Here is an 18,150-nt window from a genome sequence, read left to right as displayed (position 1 = left end):
ATCCCATGTGCAGTCACCAAAGGTAGATGCTGATGTGGAAGTCAGGAAGTGCATGCTGATAAGAGCCTGATATAGATGTCTCCTCAGAGATCTGCAAGTGTCTGACATATTCAGAGGCAGATACTCACAACTAGCCATTGAACTGATCATGGGGTTCCCAATGAAGGAGTTAGAGTGAAGACCATTGGAGCTGAAAGGGTTTGTGGCCCCATGAGGAGAGCAACAATACCAACCAACCACAGCTCCCAGGGTCTAAACCACCATCCTGGGAGCACTTAGGGAGGGATCCATGGCTTCAGCTGTATGCATAAGAGTGGAGGGCCCTGCTGGGCATAGGTGGGAGAAGAGATCCTTGGCCTCATGAAGGCTGGATGCCCCAGGGGGTGGGAATTGGAGGATGGGGAGGTGGGAGTGGGGGGTAGGTAGGGGTACATCTGCAGAGAAGCAGGAGGAGGGGTGAGAGGATAGGGGGTTCCTGGGTGGGTGGGAGATGGGGTAAGGGGACAACATATGAAATGTAAATAAAACATCCAATTAAAAAAAAAAGAATGGAAAAACTTGCTATTTATCTAATGTCCTAGCACATCCAAGAAAATATGTGATTGCTGTCAAGAATTTACTCATAGATCTATGTTGGCTGTCTAAACTGGAAAATAAACTTTTATTTCTCCCCATGATGAGAAGCAAAAATAAATAAATAATAGGTTACCAGCTCTGCCTACTGAAAAGGGAGCAAAGACTGTACGGGACTTGTCTCTTTTTTTTTTTAATTGGATATTTTATTTATTTACATTTCAGATGCCATCCCCTTTTCCCATTCCCCCTCCCTAGAAAACCCTTATCCGATCCCCCCCTCCTCCTTTTTGCTTTACACCATTTTAATTACATGCAAGTATTAAGGGCAGTTCTAGGTTGAGGGTCTAGCAATACAATAGATGCAAATAGTCAAGGAACAAGCAAGACAATAAACACAAATAGTCAAAAAACAAGCAAGGCACTAAACCCAATTACTTGAACACTCTCATGATCACTGTTTCTAAGGGCTTATCAGGATGACCAAAGTATCTCAGCCTACTTCCCTGTCCTAGCCCAAGGTCACTTTCATATCTGAAGCCTACTTCCTTGTACTAGCCTAATATTTAGATTCTTGCCTGAAATTACTTCTTTGTTCTAGCCTAATGTCAGATTCCTTCCTGAAGTCCATTTCCTTGTCCTTGGCCCATGGCAGATTCTTGCTAAGCAGCCCCAAAAGCTCTCTGCTTCTCCCCCTTTTTCATTTCATAAACAAGATTGAGATTATCTTAGGTTGTTCTGACAAGAATGTCTTCCTTACCTGTCATGGAATATGCATTATCAAAAGCAATGAACTTCTGTCTTAGTTGGTAAGGCTCTATGCAGAATTTTACCCATCCTCCCAGAAATGAACCCACATACCTATGGTCTCTTGATCTTTGACAAAGGAGCTAAAACGTCCAGTAGAAAAAGGACAACATTTTTCAACAGATGGTGCTGGTTGAACTGGAGGTCAGCAGGTAGAAAAATGCAAATTGATCCATTCTTATCTCCTTGTAAAAAACTCAAGTCTAAGTGGATCAAGGACCTCCACATAAACCAGATATACTGAAACTCTTCTATTGAAGAGAAAGTGGGGAAGAGCCTCGAACACATGGGCACAGGGGAAAAGTTCCTGAACAGGACATCAATGGCTTATGCTCTAAGATCAAGAATTGACAAATGGGACTTCATAAAATTGCAAAGCTTCTGTAAGGCAAAGGACACTCACTGTCACTAGGACAAAATGGCAACCAACAGATTGGGAAGAATCTTTACCAGTTCTACATCAGATAGGCTAATATCCAAAACATACAAAGAACTCAAGAAATTAGACTCCAGACAATCAAATAACCCTATTTAAAAAATGGGGTACAGAGCTCAACAAAGAATTTTCAACTGAGGAAACTTGAATGGCTGAGAAGCACCAAAGAAATGTTCAACATCCTTAGTCATCAGTGAAATGCATATCAAAACAATCCTGAGATTCCACCTCACAACAGTCAGAATGTCTAAGACTAAAAACTCAGATGACAGCAGATGCTGGTGAGGATGTGGAGAATGAGGAACACTCCTCCATTGTTGGTGGGATTGTAAGCTGGTGCAACCACTCTGGAAATCAGTCTGGCAGTTCCTCAAAAACTTGGACATGGCGTTACCTGAGGACCCAGCTATACCACTCCTGGGCATATACCCAGTAGATGCTCCAACATATAACAAGGACATATGCTCAACTATGTTCATAGCAGCCTTATTTATAATAGTCAGAAGCTGGAAAGAACCTAGATGTCCTTCAACTGAGGAATGGATACAGAAATGTGGTACATTTACACAATGGAGTACTACTCAGCTATTAAAAACAATCAATTCATGAAATTCTTAGGCAAATGGATTGTCTCCTTTTATTTTTGTTGTATACTTGAAATTCTCCACAGTAAGCACCTTTCCTGCCCTCAAGGAGCTAGAGGACTCAGACTCACAGGCCAAGAGATGAGCTCCCCTCTTGGGAGGGAGAAGGCAGCTGAGTTTCCCAGGGGTGACAATCAGCAGGGGTGAGGATGAGGTTCCAGCAGAGGAGACAGTATGAGTGACAGAGTGACCATTTCCTTCTTTCTTTTTTAAAATTATGTTTTTGATACAATATATTTTTCATTCTCTCATATTATATCCTGACCAGTTTCCCCTCCCTCCGCTCCTTCCAGTCCCTCTCTGCCACCACTGACCCCCTCTCCCCCAGGTCCACTCCTCTGTTTCCCTTCAGTAAAGGGCAGACCTTCCAGGGATAAGACCAGGCACATCCCCTCATATTAAGACTGTACAAGGCAACCCAGTAGGAAGGAAGTGTCCCCAAAGCAGGCCCAAGAGTGGAAGACAGACCAAGGTACACAACCATAACATATACAAAGGACCTAGGTCAGGCCTGTGCAGACTCCCTGACTGTCAGCTCGGTCTCTGAGCCTCTATGAGTCCTGGTTAACTGACTCTGAGTTTTCTTTGGTGTCCTTGACTCCTCTGACTCTTACAACCCTTCCTCCTCCTCTTCTGCAGGATTCCCAAGCTCCTCCTAATGTTAAGCTTTGAGTCTCTGCATCTGCTCCCGTCAGTTGCTGGATAAAGGCTCTCTGATGACAGTGATGCTAGGCCCTGGTCTACGAGTATAGCAGAGTTTCACCAGTAATCATTTCATTGACTTGTGTTGTTGTTTTGTTGTTGTTGTTGTTGCTGCTGCTGCTGCTGCCTGTAGTGTTTGGTCTCTATCCTGGGTCTCTGGGTTGTCCAGCCTCTGGTTCCTCTCTCTCCAGGCAGTGTCAGGTGTGAGCTCTCTCTCACGGCATGGGTCTCAAACTGGGCCAGTCATTGGTTAGCCAATCCCTCAAGCTCTTCACCACCTTCACCACAGCACATCTTGCAGGCAGGACAAATGGTAGGTTGAAGGCTTTGTGATTGGGTTGGTGTCTCAGTCACTGGAAGCATTACTGGGAAGGGTGAACATTTCTATGTTCTCTATGCTAAGGAAACAATGGGTCCTTTGAGAGGCAGCTGCAGAGAGGAAGGTAGGGTACCATGGAGGTGCCCCAATGCCCACTTAAAGGACTCTAGGAGGGCTACAGCGAAAGAGTCACTTCATGGATTCTGTGCATTGTTAATGTTACCAGGTAGCTGAATGGAGGATGGAAAAAAAGGTCAGGATGTATGTGGGGAGACTAAGCCTAGGCTGGACCAACCCTGGAGAGGGACAAGGAGGCTCATATTCAGGGTTGCCTACCAATGACAGGTATGAGTAAGTGTTGTTGCAAGCAGGAAGGTGCTGGGAGGCAGTCTTCCCAGGTGGAGGTTGGGTTCTGGTCTGGGAAACTTGGTAAGTGTGGGGGCTGTTGTGAAGATGGATGAGATAGCTGGTACCTTCCATCTGTGGACCTGCACCAGCTGAGGAGTCTACTGAGATAGCTGGTACCCTCCATCTGTTGACCTGCACTGGCCAAGGAGCCCACAAGTCTTTGGTCTTCTCCAACCTATGAGGCCTCATCTCTAAAGCAAGGTCTGGGAGCCTCAGATGAGAGTTCTGCAAATCTACCTCCCGGGGGGTGGGGGTGGTAGTGGTGGTGGTGGTGGTGAGGCTTGCATCTAACTTTATCTTGCATGCTTCTTGCCTACAAGAGGATCACGAGTTCTCCTACCGCCTCCTCCTCCTCGCTGAAAATCCAGTTGTGTGATGTCAATGGCATTTCCCTTCAGAAAAAGGAAATGAGGTTGACGAGGCACATTATCAGGAAAGGAAAGTTAGCCTGGCTCCGCCCTGCAGCCCTGAGCTTCCCTCAAGCAGCATAGCTAGCCAGCCCCGCCCACCTGGGGTCAGGGACAGGACCTAGACTGTCACCATTCAGAGGCCCCAATCCAGCGCTTGACTTTGCAGCAAGCTTGATTTGCCCCTACAGAATCAGTACGTTCTCTGGTACCAGTGGCTGGATCCCCAGCCATACTTGGGGATCAAAGATGGAGGAATTCATGAAATGTCCCAAGGTGAATCCTTTGAACACAGATAAACAAAGACTTGGCTGAAATCATAGGGCAAGACAGGAGAACGAAAGTCCAAGTGACATGTGGCAACTGAAGACAGGCGTTCCCAGGAAGTTCCTATAGGGCTCCAGAAGGCTGCTCCTGGCAGATGTCTCCAGAACGTCCCTCTCCAGGTACAAGTATCAAGTACCTTTATTAAACTAAGACAATATCCCACCAGGCAATGGTGGCACCCACTTTTAATCTCAGCTTTTGGGAGGCAGAAGCAGAGGCAGGCAGATCTCTTGAGTTCAAGGCCAGCCTGGTTTACTGAATAAGTTTTAGTTTTAGGACAGCCAGGGCTACAGCAAGAAATTCTGCCTTAGAAACAAGATAAAACTAAGCCATTCTCTGATCTTGAGCTTTGGGCTCTGGGGCATTCCTTAAAGTGCTATTTTGCATATGAAATGAAAACAAATATTAAATCTGTCTAATGTAACTGCTATATGCTTTTAAATTGTTTATTACATTTGGGTGTGTGTACATATGCCATGTACCCATTGGAGGTCAGAGGACAACTTGAAGGAGTTGGTTCTCTTTCCATCATATGGACTTGGGGATTAAACTAGGGTCATCGGGCTCGGCACCTTTCCTTGCTTAGCCATTTTACCAGCCCTGTGTGCTTTTGAATTGAAAAAACGAGTGGTAAATGTAATACATTAGTATTATCTAGCAAACTGACCGCTGGAAACATTGATTGGGAGTTGATAATCAAGTTGCTACACCTTTGCAACTTTGTTGCCTAATGATCCCAGAAGTTCTGCTCAGCATCCCTCCTTGCAACTGCATGCTACATAGCTCAACCCCAGGCCCATTCCTTTCTCCATCCCTAACCCTTTGAGCAGTCCACATGCAGTACTGCCCAGGGTTTGGTACCTCGCTAAAGAATAAACTGGTTCTCATGTTGACCATGAATGTCTCAAACAGCTGGATAGACCCGTAGAAGGTGTTCAGGTATGGTTGCCCTAGACACCCAGGCACATTGATGCTGCAACAACTTGGAAATACCCCTTACCCTTATCCTGCCTTCTCTCGTCTTACAAAAGTGGCTCAGGTCATACTTTCCACCATGGCCCCCACATGGAAGGCGGCTGGCTTGACTTCCTACGCACCCACGGGCTGGGGTTTTCAGGGCTCAGAAGAGGCAGATGTGTATGTGTTGCACAGGAGTGCTGAGTTTGTACATGTTTCTGTGTGTAAGGTCTTAGTGTGAGTATGCAGGTATGTGGATGTGTGTGCAGATATCTCAGGTGTGTGGTAGTTTTCCACATGTGCAGATATCTATTATCTTTGCTGGTTGCTATTGGGTATAAATATCTGCAACGGAAGCATATTCATATGCTGTGTTTATGCAGGTAAACCATTGTCTGTGTGAGCATCTATGGGTATGCAAGATTTCACAACTCCAACAAGTATCTTCTGAGCAGATGCATATACACAAACGTGTATAATACTGGGATATAAATCAATATGTGTGTGTGCATGTTTGTGCTTTTTTCATAAGTTTGCATGTTCATGTACATAAGTGGGGGCATAGATACGTTTATGTAAGGTTCATGCGATTTGTGGGGGCATCCTAATGTAGGAATATGGGTAAGGGTTCTGCCCATGTTTGTGCTTGGTTGAATGAGTGTGTGCTGAGTTCTTTGAGCCAGTGGAAAGGAACACTTGTGTGTTCCTTTGTGTGGCGGGTGTGCCTGTGCATGTAGTGGTTGTGTGTGAGTGCGAGTGTCAATGGTAGCCTCTGGCAGCCTTTTCTTTCTTTTCCTCCTAGGAAATCACAGAACTTCTGAGTCCTAACCATAGCCAGTGGCACTTCCAGGAACAAGATTTCCTAAGACCCAAAAAGTAAGACTGGGGGGGGGGGGGACCCGTAGGGTAGGGGTGAGGCTTGGGCTCCTCAGAGACCAGGGTGGAAAGCCTTCCGAGCACCACAATAGTGACAGGGGGGCTCCACCCCCACCATAGTTGTCCCCAAGTGTTTACTGGGAGGAACGCTGACCTTAAGCACAGTCCTTGGGGCTTTCAAAGCCCTTTTTATTCTGGTTGTGACAAGAAATAACCCTGTAAAGTCACCTACGTGGCAAGCAGAGGCATAGTCCTAAGACCTAGGCTACAGTGTTCCCTCTAGTTACACTACACACCCACATCCACATCTCTAGCTAATTCTTATGAGTTTCCCTTGCTTGGGGAGGCTGAGGCCCAGTGAGTAAACGCCAGCCTATTCTGTGCCTTCTCCACCATCCAGCTTCTGTTCTGGTAAGACTTACTTTTGCTCAGGAGAGAGGACACCTCGAGCTGGTGGAAAACACACACTACCATGCTTGCTGTGGCCCACAGTCTTCCAAATGAGGAAACCAAGTCAAGCCAGAGGAACGAGGTAGAAAGTGAGGTGCACCCTGAACTCAGATGCCTTCTTCCGTCATCAGAACGGTGGCTTCCGGACTTGGCTGGCCGTGCTAACCCCCACATGTGGTTCTGTGGTTGCCCACAAAGCCTAAAAATAGCCAACAGGAGCCGGGGAATCCCCACCGGTGAGTGGAGACGGCCATTTCCCAGGTGTCTGCTGACCTGCCTTCCCCATAAGCTTGTACTGTCTAGAGAGAGCTACGTGTCTGGGAGAATGTACTGGAGGCCATGCTGAGCCTGGGACAGAGGATACTGAGGTATGACGTGCGCATCTGAAGCTAAGGAATGCAAATCTCAACCCTACTGTGTCTTCTTTATCTTGAACTGGGGACACAAGTTAAAGAGCAGGCCCTCATAGCTCTTTAGACCCCGCTTTATACTGCAGCTTCCCTGGTGACTTCCGGTGGCCTTGGCTACCTTACCTGCACAGTAGGGTGCATTGCCCACTTGTAGGGGGATGTGGTTGTTATCCAGGGAAATAAGGTCCTTGGCACCATGGCTGGGCCAGCATTGCTGCTAGAACTCGGTAGATAGACAGGGACCATGCTTCCAAAGTAGGAGAAGGGCAGGCAGTGTCTCCCCCTCCCATCAAAGAAGTAAGACACCCACAAGAGCCAGGGAGGCCCCGTGACAGATGACGGCCGTCTACAACTGCCCTCTGGAATGTTTGCAGTTCTTTAAACCTTATCATTTCCCATGGGAAGATGGAGTCCATCACCTTTCCTCTGGAAACTGTCACCTTTGGGATTTCCTCAGTGAAGAGGAAGTGGTAGAAGTGACACCACATCACTTCCTAAGCGTAACCTTAGCTGAGGGCTGGTGATGGCAATGATGGTGACATCCTTCGTGAGAAAGCCCCTGCCCCAGCTAATGTCACAGTCAACAGCCACCCTCAGCAGAGTGACATGCTTATGAAGGACTCTTCAAATGACTTCATCCCCAGACATTCCCCCCACTCAGGCCTGGGAAGGTCACCTAGAGCAGAAGCCACCTCTCCCCTGAGCTCTGCCAGAAGGCAAGTTTGAGAGCAAAACAATGCCATTGTTCCAAGCCACTGTCTCAGGTGTCTGGTGACAAGACAGTGGGTTACAGGGACACCCTTGCAACTCATGACAGAGACTCTGCAGTCACCCCTCCTGCTTTTGTGCCACAGGCTGAGCTGCAGACCTCAGATTGGGTCTCTTAGACAGGTCACCAACTTTTATGAGAATCTCTCAAAGGAACTGGGGTTTGAACTGAGCAGCTGGGGGCAAGGAGGAGTGAGTTTTAAGGGACCTGGGCAGAGAAGAGCTCTGAGGGGCTACACTCTGTGAGCTCCATCCAGTAAGGATCTCTCCACAGGCTGCTCATGGACTGACCACAATATGAGAGGAAGCCCAGGAGGGCTGGTCAGGCCCTGACAGGCTCTGGTCAGTGCTAAAAGGAGGAGAGGCAGAGGAAGGAATGGCCTGCAGGAGCTGGGACAGTGGAGCACACCAGATGGTGTCCAGCAACTGAAGTCTGCCTCTTAGACTTCTCAGAAAGCAGAAGGTTCACCTTCCCTCCCCCTTCTGGCCCTATCTACAGAGATTAAGTCAGAGAGCTTTCCAGAGCAGAGTTGGAGGCATCCTTATCGGCCATGTCTGGAGTACTTGGGAATATGAACCCTCCTTGACTGCAGCCCAGCTCTGAGAAAACAGAAAGCAGATATGTGACGTGTCTTACTCCTGCAGGCCTGCCAGCCAGTACCCCAGGGTCCTCTTCATCAATCCAAAATGTGTGCTGCCCCTTGGAGCTACACTGAGCGTTAGAGGAGCTTTGAAGTTTTTCTGTCAGTGCAGCCCTGGCTAACATACCCCATGAAGATTCCCTGCCTCGAGGAGAAAAGTGTGTGCATAGACTGTCAAGCCTAGGGATCTGCAAAGCCTTCCATACTGCTTGCAGCATGCCAGGTGCCACTCTGAGTGGTCTTCCTGTGTCACCTCATGTAATTCCCATAGCACCCCCACAGATAGTAGCACAGGTACTATTAGTGCCTTGCAGAGAAAGAAACCAGGGTCCAGGGTGCTAGCCCAAGCAACAGAGCTTGGGGTACAGTACACAGCTGAAGATTTGGATGGGGGTTCAGATCCCAAAATGCTGTCATATTGTGCTCTAGTGAGAAACAGAGCAAGGAGGGCTGAGCTCAAGGAACCGGGCACATCCTGAGTCTCCAGGGGCTTCCCATTGTCATCTCCATTTGCACGCAGTATGGAGGAGAGAGAAGTCGAGGGCACAGGAGGGGGCTCAATGCCACCATCTGAGAAGACTTATGACCCTTGAGGTATTAAGAGGGTTTGCTAGGTAGGTTACATAGAAGAATGAGTCCTGGGCAGAGGGAGTTTGAGGGAAGAGTCCCAAAGGGAGGGCGGAGACCCAGAGGTCTGGCTACTGTGAGGAATGGTGTCAGCTGAAGAGGCTGGAACACAGCACCTCTCAGGAGCCAGCAAAACAGTAAGGGCTGCCATGAGCACATAGAAGAATGGGTTTTTGTCCCAAGGGTAGGGAGATATGGAGGTTTTGGAGAGAGGATTGTGGTGAGTCATGTATCCACTGTGAGGAGGGGGAATGGAGGATAAGATGGGTGTGGGGGGATACTGTAGGGGATACAGTTAGGAAGAGAGCAGATGCACAGTAAAGTCCATGGAAGGTACAAAAGTGAGTGGTTGTCGGGAAGGGGGAGGTAGGCGGTATCAGAGCAGCTTGAGCATCTCAGGGACGACACCAGAAGGTGGAGAGTAGATCCGGGCTCGGCTGACAGGCTCTGCTGAGGGCACGCCAAGCATGGTTATATGGGGGTCTGGTTCTGAGCTCAGCCCTGACAGGAGTGGTTGAAGTGGACAGAAGGTGACTGCCCCCTTTCAGCAGATTGTTGGCTGGGGTGACTTGGACAGAGTAGGACTTTGAAAAGATGCCCAGTGTCAACCACAGAAGGACAACCGCCTCACAGCCACGGCACTGTAACTGTAGGCTGCTCTGTTCCTGGAATAGTCAAGGGTCTGAGCTTCGCAGGCCTGTGCTTCTGTTCTGTGTGCACAGTGTGGAAGCCGGATCAGAAGGGCCCCTTCCTTTCTCTGTCTGACTTGCTGACTTGGCTTCCTTTGGTCCTAATGGACCTCAGGCCTTCCCCCAGCATCAGCAGCCTCTGCTAATCCACAGCTGGTATTGAGCCGAATAAACTCTCAGCTTGCACGGAGGCCTCAATGTTTGTTCTTTGAACAAATGAACAAACTCCAGTTGCCAAGACCCAGCCTCTGCGCTCTCATCCAGTTAGTAAGGCCCTGGGGATACAGACCAGTTCTGGGGCTCCCAGATCTCCCACTCCTTGATATCCCTGACAGTTGCCAGAATGTTAGAGTGGGAGATCTTAAAGTCCCTCCAGTTTCAGGAGCAGATCTTGGTACATCAAAGCCCCCCTGCTCCAGCTGAACTGGAATGTAGGAGGAAAGCAGCTGGGCAGATGCATCGTGACCTTTTAACCTTCTTTAGAGAACACTGGGCACCATCCTATGGTCCCTTTTCACAGGGGCTCAGTGATGAAGGGAGGAGGGGAAAGCCATGTGATAACGCAGACTAGAGCTCAGGGAGAGAGGCTCATGTGCCCCTACCACACACCAGGGGTCAGGTCCGGTGCTTACAGGCGTTGCTGACAAGCGACCTGGACTCCTTCTGTACCCTGCATCCTGTCCCAGGGTGAAATGAAGAGGAGAGGTAACTGGACAGCTCAAGCAAGCATGGGGGCCATGTCCCCCTGCTGACATTTCTGGACCGCTGCCAGCCCAGGGCCTCTTCTCTCCCTTCTCTCTTTTGTTCTACAAGCTCCTGTCATGTGGTCTCCTCTGCTTTCTTAAACATACAAGGCTTCTCTTCCCAGGGCTTTTATATAATAGAACCCTCATTTACAGGGCATTCACCAAACCCCAACGTCTCCCAGGCCCACAGTTAACATTTCTGTATCCATCCAGCTCTTTGTCTTTTCTTAAGATGTATTTATTTATTTTATGGATGTGAGTACACTGTCATTCTCTTCAGACACACCAAGAGGGAATCGGATTCCATTACAGGTGGTTGAGAGCCACCATGTGGTTGCTGGGAATTGAACTCAGGACCCCTGGAAGAGCAGTCAGTGCTCTTAGCCTCTGAGCCATCTCTCCAATCCCCCTGCCCCCATTTAGCATTTAGATCTTTAAAATAACCTTTTTTTGGTAACTCGTGTGTGTGTCTGTGTGTGTGTGTGTGTGTGTGTGTGTGTGTGTGTGTGTGTCTGAGTAGGGCAGCCACTATCTCTGTCCTTACAGCTTTGTCTATTCTTGACAGTTCATATGAATGGAATCTCAGCATGTGGCCTTCTGTGACTGGCTCCTGTCACTTAAGCGCTCCTTTTCCTTTTGTGTTCTCAAGGTTCGTTCACATTGTACTTCAGTACTTCACTCTATACCTGGCCAAATAATACTCTATTACATGGGCGATACCACACTTGTAATCCAGTCACCAGTGGGTAGGCTTCTAAGTAGTTTCCACATCCTAGGTATTAGGAAAATGCTAATGAACATTCATGTCGGCAAGTTTTTGTGTGGGCACATGTTTTCATTTCTCTTGGGATGAGCAGGGTCATATGCTCACCATGTATAATAATCCTTTGAGGAACTACCAGACCCTGCCACAGAGGCTGCACCACATTGCCCAGTAGCAAATCAGGGCTCCAACAGCTTCACTTTTGTATCAACAGTTTGACTGTTTTAAAATTATGCTCCTTGTAGCTGGTGTGACTAGGGAGGCTGTGGTTTGAGTTGTGTTTGTCTGCTGGCTAGTGATGTCATCTTTCCAGAGCCTTCCTGGCCGGTCATTCAATCTTTAGAGACACAGCTTCTCAGACCTTAAGTGGGTTCTGCAAGAGTTCTTTATATATTACAGATACAAATCTCCTATTGGATACATGATTTACAAAAATTGTTTTAATTCTGTGTGTTCTGGAGTTCCTCTTTTGATGGTTTAATCTGAAGAACAAAAACTTTTCATTGGATGATCTCCAATGAATCTAACTTTCCTTTTGTCGCTTTCACTGTTGCTATTTAAGAAATCATACAAAGGCCACAAGGGCTTGCGACAATGTGTTCTTCTAAGAGTCTGACAGTGTCAATTCTTACAGGCTTTGATACATTTGGAGTTAGTCTTTGTATTGGTGTCATGTGGAAGACTGACTTAACCCTTAACATCCATCCAGCTGCAGCGGCTTCCGTGTTGGAAAGTCAATGGGACGAGATTGGTGACATTGCTGAAAATTAATTGCCCACAAATGTCCTTCCAATTTTAACCCAAGCATTGTTTCCATAGGAACCATGGCCGACACCCTCCTCACTCTGAGCTCATCATGTTTGGATTCCCAGTACTTACTTATACCATATAGAAAGTATAATGGGCGTGTCTATATAATGGCAGACAAACTGACACAGATGGTGGGCTATACAATATACTTACAGTTTGTAGATCACTCTTAGATAATACCATAGTTAAAAGATACATTTATACACTAAGTGCAAACAAGGATACAGGCCTCAGCCAGGTATTGGAGGTTCAAATCCAGCTCTGCCGATTTATTAACTGCCTGACCCCTGTGCATATTGTTTAGCCTATCTGTGCCTCAGTTTCCTCATCTATAAATTAGAGATTTACTTACCTCGTGGAGTTGCCAAGGTAACATGTAAAGGACATGGCACATGAAGTGTTAACGAAGGATCTATTATTAAGCATGATACTCCATAAACTTTAAGAAGTAAGAACAAACACACAGCTCCTCCCCCGGACTCCTTGGTAGTCTGCTAGTGGGAGACCTTCGTCACCCCTTCTTTACTGTCTCAGTTTTTGTGGATCACTTCAAGGACTAAATATGCATGAGTGCATCTCCATCCACATTGGCCAGGCTGGTGTTCAGATCAGCAATGCCTGCTGGGAGCTCTACTGCCTGGAACATGGCATCCAGCCTGATGGCCAGATGTCAAGTGACAAGACCATTGGAGGAGGAGATGACTCCTTTAACGCCTTCTTCAGTGAGACAGGAGCTGGCAAGCATGAGCCCTAGGCAGTGTTCGTGACCTGGAACCCATAGCTCGTCTACCCTGAGCAGCTCATCACAGGCTGGGAAGATGCTGCCAATAACTACGCCCATGGCCACTACACCATTGGCAAGGAGATCATTGACCTGGTCTTGGACAGAATTCACAAGCTGGATGACTAGTGCACAGGTCTTCAGGGCTTCTTGTTTTTCCACAGCTTTGGTGGGGACACTGGCTCTGGGTCCACCTCCCTGTTGATGGAGCTGCTCTCTGTTGATTATGGGGCTAAAGTCCAAGCCGGAGTTCTCCATTGACCCAGGCCACCACCCATGTTTCTACTGCTGTGGTTGAGCCCTACAGTTCCATCCTCACCACCCACACCACCCTGGAGCACTCTGATTGTGCCTTCATGTTAGACAATAAGGCCATCTATGACATCTGTCATAGAAACCTCGACATTGAGTGCCCAACCTACACTAACCTTAACCGCCTTATTAGCCAGATTGTGTCTTCCATCACTGCTTCCCTCAGATTTGATGGGACCTTGAATGTTGATCTGACAGAATTCCAGACCAACCTCATGCCTTACCCTCAAATCCACTTCCCTCTGGCCACTTATGCCCCTGTCATTTCATCTGAGAAAGCCTAACATGAGCAACTCACCAATGCTTGCTTTGAGCCAGCCAACCAGATGGTGAAATGTAATCCCCGCCATGGTAAACACATGGCTTGCTGCCTGCTGTACCATGGTGATGTGGTTCCCAAAGATGTCAATGCTGCCATTGCCACCATCAAGACTAAGTGTACCATTCAGTTTGTGGACTGGTGCCCCACTGGTTTCAAGGTTAGCATTAATTACCAGCTTCCCACTGTGGTACCTGGTGGTGATCTGGCCAGGGTCCAGAGAGCTATGGGCATGCCGAGTAACACCATAGCCATTGCTGAGGCCTGGACTTGCCTAGACCACAAGTTTGGTCTGATATATGCTAAGCGTACCTTTGTGGACTGGTATGTGGGTGATGGCATGGAGGAGGGGGAGTTCTTTGAGGCCCATGAGGACATGGCTGCTCCAAAGAAGGGTTTTGAGGAGGCTGGGGTAGACAATGCTGATGGAAACAGTGAGGTGAAGGATATTAATTCATGTGCTGCAATTTTACACTTCTGTGGTCTCATTTGTCTTTGCGTGTGTTTTAACTGTCCTAAACTATCAATAAAGTGTTTCTGTTTTTTTGTTTTGTTTTGTTTTTTAAAAAAGGTAAGAACAGGGACCCTGTATGTTTTGGGTTCCACTGTGTCTCCCTAGCCCACACTGTGCCTGTCACAGGGAGGACACTGGATGCGTGCTCCTTGGATTAATAAGGGAATAAAGGCATACATGCAGGAACGAGCCACAGATGGTTCTAATCCCACCATCCCACTGTCTGGCTTGTGAAGTCTCTGGACCTCTATAAAGAGAGGGTGTTAGAGTCATAGTGATTTTTCTGTGTTTGGATGAACTCTTAAATTAAGAACTCACTTTGAAAAGCAGATATTGGACATTGCTGTGGGAGATGCCACGGCATGCCTAGTATCCGTTCCTCCATGAGTACCCCTTTCCTGGAGCCTGCTGGACAGCGTGCAAACCACCAATGCTCCCCAGCTCTCAGCAGCCCATGATTCAGAGGCAGCTGACATCTGAGGCACTTAATTCAGGCCAAATGCTGGAGGTCTGTGTCCTGAGGCTCGTGGGAGGTAGAGTGGTACTTTCTAGGGGAGAAAACATCTTCCCACAGAAAAGGAAGGAGGCAAAGTGCCCTCAAACCTCTGCTCCCCACAAATGGAAGAGTCTCTCTGTTCTCATGTCCTTCATCCTCAGCCCACACACACACACACACTAAGACACTCTGACCACTAGGCTCAGAGTTCGTTCTGCCCACCCATCAGCCAAGCATCTGCCTATGAGACAATCTCATTCTACCGGGCAGATGATCTGTGGGAGGCCAATGGGTGAATGGGTGATCCAAGGTCATAGCATAGAAAATGATGGCAGAGAAAAGACGAGACCTCACCCCCAGCCTCTCACCCTAACTCCAGCAGCAGAATATATCAGTACAGCACTATAACCCAAGAGACCAGGGAGACCAGCCCAAGAAGTGCTGACAGTCAGCCATGTCCAGTAGTCCCTAAAGAGAAAGGTCAGAAAGGTGTCCCAGGCAAGTCCTTGAGTCAGAGGTGCCCGGCTACAGGCAGGGACAGCCTGGGAACAAAGTGTTCCAAGTGTTTGAGCAGCAGTCTCAAGAATGTGAACTTTGGAGTGACACAGGTCTGCCCAGGTCACCAACAACCTGTATTGGCGTCAGTTTCTTCCACCAGTGACATAAAACAATAGTGTTCACCCTGCTGAGCTATGTGAGGATGAAGGGAGGTAAAATCTTTAACTCTCTGCCAGTGTGGTGTCACCACACACACTTCTCCTGACTGTCCATGGTACTGCCATGCTGACGGTTGAGCCTTCCACATCCCCCAGGTCTTAGAGTTCGCTAAGTTCATCAGTATTACAAAACACGGACCTACCAAAGAGGAGGCCAGTTAATAACACAGACAGTGGGAGGGGCAGAGATGGCCTGTGGCATGGCACACTGGGGACAACTAACTGGTCGACATATGACTTTGCTGAGTTGGCTTCTGCTTCAGCACATGAACTAGATTTGTCTAAAGGAATGCACAGAAGTAGAATGATGTTTGATGGGTTCAGGGAAGGGCAAAGGCGTCCTGTTGTCTGGTTCTCAGTCCTGGGGTCTGCAACTTATCAGGGCAAGTCACTAACCCTTCCTGAGCCTGAGTTTCCTCATCTGACAAACAGAAGAAAATAAGGGTCTCTTCTTCTACCTGGGGATGTAGAGAATCTAATTCAGGTCATCGGCTTACATGGCAAGAACTTTTACCTGATGAGTCACCTCTCCACCGTCCTAGGTCTTTAGAATGTCTGCAAGGTGCTGAGGAAGACTCTTCCAGCCGGGCCCCTGGGAACACTCCCAGAGGCAGGAACTGAGTCAGAAAGAACGGGGACGATGACCCAGATAGACAGAACAGCTTGAAGAGAACCAGAGGGCCACACATGACAGCTGTGATCTGGGACAGATGGTATGATTCCTGGAAGACCAGGCCAACTACAGGATGATGTCACAACTTGGGAACCTGCCCTGTGTCACTTCAAAAGGCAAGGTAACTAGAAGTGAGACTCTGATCCATTGGTCTGCCTTTCCTGGAAGGGATTCTGGATCTATTCTGGGCCCTCCTGTGGGACAGGGTGGGCCAAGAGACTGTCAGCTCTGCTCTTGACCTGTGTGCTTCCTGACATTCATATGAGAGGCAGGTTCTCCGAGGGCGTAGTTCCCCCTAGCCCCAGTCTCTCTACCCCACAGGAGAAGTGATCTGAGTGGGTGTGACCCATGTCTGAGATTATTCATCAAACAGCCAAAAAAAGCCCCAAGAGACACCCACAATAGTAATAAAAATAACAATTCCTTAAATGTGTTCAGAAACATTGGGAGCCAGTTCTGCGGAATCCATCTGCCTGTGAGGTCACTAATCACTCCTCCTCTACATGGAGGAAACTGAAACACAGGCAGGGAAGTGGCTCCTCTGAGGCAGTGTGGGCTGGTCATTCTGAGACAGCATCTTCAACTGGGCAGCAGTTGAATGTGTTAAGGGGACACTTATGGAAGGGACCACTGCCTGGAGGCATTAAATCTGTGAGCCTCCCCATTGGTTTTTTAAAGTTGCATTTATTTATATAATATTTATGTCTTTGTATGTTGGGAGGGGTGTGTGTGTGTGTGTGTGTGTGTGTAGGTCAGAGGACAACTTTCAGGAATCGGTTTTTTCCTCCCTCAACTTGGGCCCCTGGATCAAACTCAGATTGTGATACTTGGAGCCAAGTGCCTTCCTTTGCCTTCTGAGCTTGACGGTCCTAGATTCCTCGTCTTGACAGTTGAAACAGGCCTGTTCAAACAAGCTGGGTCGAGCAGGGCCTCTAGTGCCTTCATTCCCAGGTCCTGCAGCAGGGTAATAGGGGACACTGAAGCCAGGATAGTAGCAGGTGACAGGCCAGCCAATGGGACAGACAATTCACAGCAGGAAGGACAATGAATGCTAAGAGGGAACAATGACATGAAAGGGAATCACAAGGCTTGGTGTAACTAGATCGAGTGGAGGTTTATGGGAACAAAAGGGGCTCTGACTGGGAAGTGCATCTCCCGGGAGACCTATGGACATAAAATGGGGCCCAAAGAGGGCTATCTGTGACTGTCTCAGAGTACACTAGATATGGCAGCCAGATGGGAAGGATATGGCCTTTTCTCCAGTCTTTGAATTGTCCCCCACAAGGAGCCCTGAGCAGAAGGCTCCTGGCTCTGGTGTAACTATGGGAGCTTCCCAAGGAGGTCTGTTTCATGGTGGAAGTTTAGTGGCAGGGCTGTGTCCAGATTGTGCTTCATGCCCCTTAGGTCTTCTCTTACTGGGAGGTAGAGACCCTTTTGCCCCCATGAAAGGTAAGTTATGGTTTCCTGATGTCCTCGTCACATTTATTACCAGGCCAAAGAGCCTGCAGAGGCTACTTCTAGGCCAAGCTCATTCTTGCGCAGCCAGACAATGACTGTCTTTGGACCACTCCCAGACATGGCCAGCCTGCCAAGCCTTCCAGGGCCAGAGGAGACATGATGACCCCCTTCCTGCATACCTCTGACTAACAGACCCTTGGGTCTTTGAAGCATCACAACACCGCCTGTTGCTAGAGCAACCTGCAGACCTAATGGACCTGAGGTTTCTGACACCCCTCACCGATTGCTCACAGGGAGCACTCTGGGGCAGTTCCCCCCAGCTCAGCTGGGCTGAGAGGAAAGTTAATCAGAAGGAGGCAGTACATTTTAATGCTGAGGAAAGAGCAGACAAGCCATTGGGCTCCTCTCTCTCTCTCTCCCTCTCTCTCTCTCTCTCTCTCTCTCTCTCTCTCTCTCTCTCTCTCTCTCTCTGTGTGTGTGTGTGTGTGTGTGTGTATGTGTGTGTGTGTGTATGTGTGTGT

General features: G+C 48.3%; 1 pseudogene; it reads left to right on the top strand.

Moving 5' to 3' along the window:
* Positions 1–12,922: 12,922 nt before the first annotated feature.
* Positions 12,923–18,150, top strand: part of LOC114623891 — a 40,499-nt pseudogene continuing 35,271 nt past the window's right edge.

The sequence above is a fragment of the Grammomys surdaster genome, unplaced genomic scaffold, assembly GCF_004785775.1.
Source record: "Grammomys surdaster isolate TR1022 unplaced genomic scaffold, NIH_TR_1.0 203, whole genome shotgun sequence".
NCBI classification, from domain to species: Eukaryota; Metazoa; Chordata; class Mammalia; order Rodentia; family Muridae; genus Grammomys; species Grammomys surdaster.
The sequence above is the reverse complement of the archived record's forward strand: the minus strand, read 5'-3'. Positions and strand labels throughout refer to the sequence as shown.